Source organism: Palaemon carinicauda, chromosome 27, assembly GCF_036898095.1.
Source record: "Palaemon carinicauda isolate YSFRI2023 chromosome 27, ASM3689809v2, whole genome shotgun sequence".
NCBI lineage: Eukaryota > Metazoa > Arthropoda > Malacostraca > Decapoda > Palaemonidae > Palaemon > Palaemon carinicauda.
The window spans coordinates 82441635-82449134 of NC_090751.1; positions in this window are offsets into that span (position 1 = coordinate 82441635).

A 7500-nucleotide genomic window follows, 5' to 3' on the forward strand; every position below is an offset into this window, starting at 1 on the left:
AGCCGGATGCTATAAACCCAAGGGCTTCAACAGGGAAAAATATCCCGGTGAGGAAAGGAAATAAATAAACCGTTATCCATTGAAGCAAATGTATTTTAGATAGTTCTATTGGTATTACACGAGATCCCTTATCAAATAGTCAATCACTCGAGAAAAGAAATTGATTACAGTTATAAAGGCCACAGGGACAGTGACACTGCCCTATAGACTGGCTTTATATACTGTACATATATTCAAAGCCCAAGCACCCCTCTCCACCCAAACTAGGACCAAGGTAAGCCAGGCAATAGCTGCTGATGGCTCAGCAGATAGACCTATAGGTTTCCCCCAAACGCCCCCATACTGAACTCACAAGGATGATGAAATTGCAGTGACCAAAAAAACTAACGAGTTTATGCGGGGCTCAACCCCAGTCTAGTGTTCACCAGTCATCGATGTTACATCAGCCATCACAACCCTTAAGGCCATCCTACGGCCTAACTTTCTTTGCAGGCAAAACAATAGACCCAAGAAGCCACTGACTAGATTACTAGGGAGAGCAATGAATTTCACACGAAATTTGTTTCTTCACATAAGAAAAAAAAAGAAAAATAAAAGAAAATAAAATATGATAAATAAATAAAGTGATGCGATTAAAAAAATACCGAAAAACAATGAAAAAATAGATGCGCTGGCGACTATTTCTGCCTTTTAATGGACAAGGTTCGTTCATTATCCATTTGTATCGTTCACACAGCGCAAGGTTTTGGCCAACCACAGTGAGCGATTTTGACCGTAACATCGTCTCTCCCGGAGCTTTTATTTGTCTTTTTTTCTGTCTATTAAATCTCTTTCATCACATGAAAGTGATATCGCTTACGGTATTGTTATACAGCTGCTGTATTTAAAGGGCCTTTGCAAAATAATGTTGGAGAGAAACAAAACATGTTACCAATTACCCCTCTCTCTCTCTCTCTCTCTCTCTCTCTCTCTCTCTCTCTCTCTCTCTCTCTCTCTCTCTCCGCATCCTACTTTTTGAAATTTTGATGAGCATCGTAGGTGCAGAATTGAGTGGTGTATCACACGGCGCCTATTTGCTAAACTCGTTCCTCTCAACTTTGATACCGACTAAAGATTGGAAAAAGTTTACAAAATTGACTACTAACTTCTTGTGAAAAGGCTTATGGCTACAAAAAGAAGCGTTTGATAAATTCTACCTTACTAAATACCCTTGAACTATCTCTGGAATTTGACACGATCTGTTATCTAAACTTGTAAACTAAGTTCAGGCTTATCATTAGACTGGTCTATTTTTCTCACAGCTGGTCGTACTATATCTATAAGTTTCCTTATCACTATAATCCCAAAGGGTCCTTTCCCAAACACGGTCGTCTCTTTTCCCCATCTATAAACTAAGTCTAGTCTATCTCTGTCACTACTATCATCTTCTTTCCCAACTTCATCCCTACGTTAAGGGGTCGGTTGCCTGATGCACCCTCTCCAATGCCTTCAAAAAAAGGCATCCTCATTCGCCAGAGCATTACCATCATCACTGAAAGCCAAACTTCAGGCCATCTTTTCTATTTTACTTTTATCAGGGAATCGATGTCACAAACCTAGATGGTATTTCTGAACGTAATGGAAAAGAGTCAACTTGATTTTGACTCTTCCAAGGATTGATATTTTTACCTTTTCTTGCATCTCAAAATCTTCGATTCTCTCTCGCTAGACAGTCAATATTTGCTATTCCCCAAGTCCTTCTCTACATTTTGTTTACTCTGTTCTCCAACGTCAATCTTGCTCTAACTGAAAAAATCAATTAATTAACTGTCCTCCTCCTCTCTACCACAATTTCAGGCATTCAGAGGTTATTATAATAAAACTTTTTAACTTAAATTGAGGATGTGGAGTACATGCAAGTGGTGGTGTAGCCGTTGAATTTAGCTTTATTTCGAAGCATTGTTAATGTTGAAGAGGATGTACAGTACAGTAAGTGCACTGACGCAAGTGGAAGGGCATGTCTGAGGCATTTGTCCTGCAGTGGACTAGCAATAGCTGATGATGATGATGATGATATATGACTATAATGTGTATATATATATATATATATATATATATATATATATATATATATATATATATATATATATATATATACTGTATATATATATATATATATATATATATATATATATATATAAAACTGTCACATCTTTTCTCAAACTGCCTTTACATGTTTATAACACTTTCTGAGGGCTAAAATCCCTGGCATGTTGGTCTACAGAGAGAAACTGGACTTGATACCCAAGTATTTGTTTTCTTTCAAATGGACCACACAAGCTAACTAGAGTCCTACTTTTGCCATCTATTTCTATTCCTTGCACCATCTCCCCCGTCCCACCCAGACCACATCCCTCCTCACCGAATACATCCACCCGCTCCCCCCACACTCTTCCTTCATCACTGGTATGTTCTTAGATCTCTTGATCGGTACCACAGCCTCCCTTCTTAGTACATGGCCTTAGTATCTCATATGAGCTTCCCTAGCCTTCTCCTTTACATAATACACACAACCCATTCTTTTTATATCTCAACTCTCCCGCCTTTCCAGGAGTGATATTCTAACAATCCATCTCACCATCCTCATCACGGTTCTTTCCGACAGTCTTTCCTCTCAAGTGCTCAAACCTCTGCCCCCATATAATAGTATGGGACTGATAACTGCTTTATATATCTTAATTTTTTTTATCTTAAGGGCAATTTCTTCTCTTAAACAACTATAGTTAATTATCTCTATTTTCGTCATGCTTCTTTCCCTCTCTGTCTCACTGCTTTCTTAGTATCTCCCTCCTCTGTCACTATTGATCCCAAGTAGTTAAACTCATTGTTCTTTTTAGCACTGTTCCATCTTCTACTTAAATGCTTACTTTTTCATGTCCTTCTCTACTACTAATCATGAGCTCCCTCTGCCCAAGTTCACATTCGAATCTTTCTTTCTAGGGCTCCTTTTCCTTGCTAACTACATTTTTGGTAGTTCTTCTGTGTCTTCTACAAGTATAATGACTAAATCATGAGCAAGCAGTTCTCACAATTCCTCGTTGCTCTTTAATTTATATGACAAAGTGTCTATAAAACAAGGAACAGGAATGTACTCAGAGCAGATCCCTTATGGAACCCAACTTCAACAGGGAATGTCTGTCTCCTAAGATTTTATCTGTGCAGTGGTTCTTGCTCGGTCATGCATCATACTCTCTCCCCTTACCAATTTCTGTACTCCTCTCTTTCTCAAACACCAATAAACTAACCTTCTTGGTATCCTATAAAAGCCTTTTTAAGATCCACAATACACATGTAAATTCTACATTTCCTTTTAGACACTTCTCTTGGACTTGTCATACTATGAAGATAGCATTCACTGACCCCTTTCCTTTCATAAACCCTAACTGTGGATCAAGTTTATCTATAAACTCTCTCCACCATTCTTCTACTATTCTTTCTTGTATCTTGAATACAGGCTCAAAAACACTTTATTCCTGTGTAATTCCCACAGTTTAGAACATCTATTTTGTTTATATAGTTTATTCATCCAACTATCTTCCCAGTCCCTTGGAATTTCCTCTATATCCCAGATCTTTTCCAATAGTGTGTGCACCTACTCTTTGACTAGATTTCTCAGTGCATTAATCATTTCTATTAGTATCTCAGATATTCCTGCATCTATATCTAATTCTCAACTTCACTCTCTGTTTGCTATTGGTCCATCTACTGGAGGAACATTTCCAGTTCTCACATTCAACAGTTGTGAAAATAGCATTTCCATCTTCTCATGACTTCCTCTTCCACAATTAACATATTTGCATTTTCATCTTTAATAATTTCAACTTTTCCTACATCCTGCCTGTCTTTTCTTCCTTTCCTAACTGCAGGGCTATTTTCCCTGCTTTTCTAATTAGGGATGTAATAATAATAATAATAATAATAATAATAATAATAATAATAATAATAATAATGATAATAATAATGATAATAATAATAATAATAATAATAATAATAATAATAATAACAACACTCCTGGCTTATTCCTTTGCAACCACTACAGTTCTCTTTGTTTTCATCTTTACCTGTCCATATTTCTCATAATTATTATTATTATTATTATCATCATTATTATTATTATTATTATTATTTCTATTATTATTATTATTATTATTATTATTATTATTACTATTATTATTATTATTATTTGCTAAGCTACAAGCCTAGTTACAAAAACAGGGATAGCCCAAGGTCTCCAAATTAGTAGTTGATATCTTATTCTCACCCTCTTCTGGGTATAGACCTACACTTTTCCTTCGCAGTTATTTCAACCTCTTGATTTTACCACCATGTTTCTTTTCATTCTATTGCTGTCTACCACTTGTCCTCCCAAACAAGGGTAACATCCCTGACTGGCGATCGCTAAAATGGGCTTCGAGTATGGCGTAAACTCGTTAGTTCCCTTGGTCGCTGCAACCTCACCATCCTTGTGGACTAATGATGATGGGGGTTGGTGGAAGTCTATAGGTGTATCTGCTGATTCATCAGTAGCCATTGCCTGGCCCTCTTCGGTCCTAGCTTGGGTCGAGATGCAGCTTGGGCGTTGATGATATGTATATATGGTCAGTCTCTAGGGCATTGTCCTGCTTGATAGAGCAATGTCACTATCCCTTGCCTCTGCCATTCAAGAGCGGCCTTTAAGAAAAATAATCAACTCTCCTGCTGCTAGCACCACAATATCTTTCATAACATCCCATATCTCTTTAAGCTACTCTGGTATTCCTACATCTCTTCTCTGGCCCTTTCCACATTATATCCGAACTCTTTCGCCTTCTCCCCGTTCAGCTTCTAAGTTTTAACAAGTTTGATCAATTTTGATAAAAAGTTTTAATGCCACTACCTGTTTATATTGAGCTGCAACTGATTTATTCGCATTAACCTGAAAATCCATAATAATTTGCTTGCCTTCCTTCCTAAAAACAATATAGTCAATTCGAGTCTTTTCATTATTATTATTATTATTATTATTATTATTATTATTATTATTATTATTATTATTAAGCCACAACGCTAGTTGGAAAAGCAGGATGCTACAAGCCCAGGGGCTCCAACAGGGAAAACAGCCTAATGAGGAAAGGAAACAATGAAAAATTGAATATTTTTAGAACAGTAACCTTAGAACAAATATATCCTATATAAACTATAAAAACGTTAACAAAACAATAGGGAGAGAAATTAGATAGAATAGTGTGCCCGAATGTACCCTCAAGCAAGAAAACTCTATCCCAAGACAGTGGAAGACCATGGTACAGAGGCTATGGCACTACCCAAGACTAGAGAACAATGGCTTGATTTTGGAGTGTCCTTCGCCTAGAAGATCTGCTTACCATAGCTAAAGAGTCTCTTCTACCCTTACCAAGAGGAGAGCGGCCACTGAACAATTACATTGCAATAGTTAACCCCTTGCACGAGGAAGAATTGTTTGGTAATTTCAGTGTTGTCAGGTGTATGAGGACAGAGGAAAATATGTAAAGAATAGGCCAGACTATTCGGTGTGTGTGTAGGCAAAGGAAAAATAAACCATACCAGAGAGAAGGATCCAATATAGTACTGTCTAGCCAGTCAAAGGACGACATAACTCTCTAGTATATCAACGGGTGGCTGGTACCAGACGACTTCTCCTTTACTCAATAGCTTCAACTATTTTCTAGCAATCTTTCATCCTGGTTTCTTCTTCCAAAACATCAGAAATCTCACCTACATAGGCATTCATGTTCCCAGATAACACTAATGGACCATGTTAGGTTGCAACAGAGAGCCGAGGTGGATGCAACTAACTTTTATTCATCAAATAACGAGCTTATATACAAGCAGTTGAGAGCAAGAATGCCACAAAATTCAAACAAACTAAAACATTAGATGACAAACAGGTTTTTATTATCAGTATGTGGGGACAGAGAGAGAGAGAGAGAGAGAGAGAGAGAGAGAGAGAGAGAGAGAGATAAAGCATAAACATTACATTGTGTAAGCGTGTATAAAATACACTTGCGGTACAGTATCCTTCTAATTACCCTCATAATTCCTCCTCTTCACTACACCCTTGGACATATAATCGTTTCAATCACCAACTCTAAACTCATGACCATAAGTCTCTCACTGTTAAGCCGGACCTTGTAACACTCGCCTGCAAGTCTGGATGGAGAAAAATTTCTTAACAAATATTCCATTTTCCATTTCTGTTGAATACTTCTTGCATATTTCTCACTGCATTCGGGGGATATTGTACGTGCTAGACCTATTGTATTCCATTTGTTGAGTTGTGATTCATTTTTTAGCTTTAGCCACTGTTTGCATACTCAATAACCTGGACCAAGCAGAAGCTCTGCCAATTTATCCAGGCAAAAAGTTAGAATGACTTGCGCCCCTTAGCTGGGTTATATATATATATATATATATATATATATATATATATATATATATATATATATATATATATATATATATATATATATATATGTATGTATATATATATATATATATGTATATGTATAGATAGATAGATAGTTAGATAGATAGATAGATAGATAGAGATATCCATATACATACAAATGTAAATCTATATACGCACATATAAATGTATGTTAATATAACTGTATATATGCATACGTATACACAGACATATATATATATATATATATATATATATATATTTATATATATATATATATGTATATATATACATATATACATATATATATATATATATATATATATATATATATATATATATATATGCGTAAAAATCACAGGAAAACCTGATGCTCAGATGCAGAAGAACCACAGGGAAAATGAAAATACGAAATATACGATTAAGCCGTGACTAGTTTCGTGATACTTCTTCAGAGGACTGAAATCAGTCTTCTGAAGAAGTATCACGAAACTAGTCACGACTTAATCGTATATTTCGTATTTTCATTTTCCCTGTGGTTCTTCTGCATATATATATATATACATATGTATATATATATATATATATATATATATATATATATATTATATATATACATATATATATATATATATATATATATATATGCAGAAGAACCACAGGGAAAATGAAAATACGAAATATACGATTAAGTCGTGACTAGTTTCGTGATACTTCTCAGAGGACTGATTTCAGTCCTCTGAAGAAGTATCACGAAACTAGTCACAACTTAATCGTATATTTCGTATTTTCATTTTCCCTGTGGTTCTTCTGCATATATATATATATATATATATATATATATATATATATATATATATATATATATATATATATATATATATATATATGTGTGGTGTGTGTGTGTGTGTGTTACTATCCTAATGTAAACAATTCCAATCTTGAATAAATACAAGATACAACAAAGACAGACTAAAATATCAAAGAAATAATTCAATATGAAAATACACAATAAACAAATATAACATAATAATTTT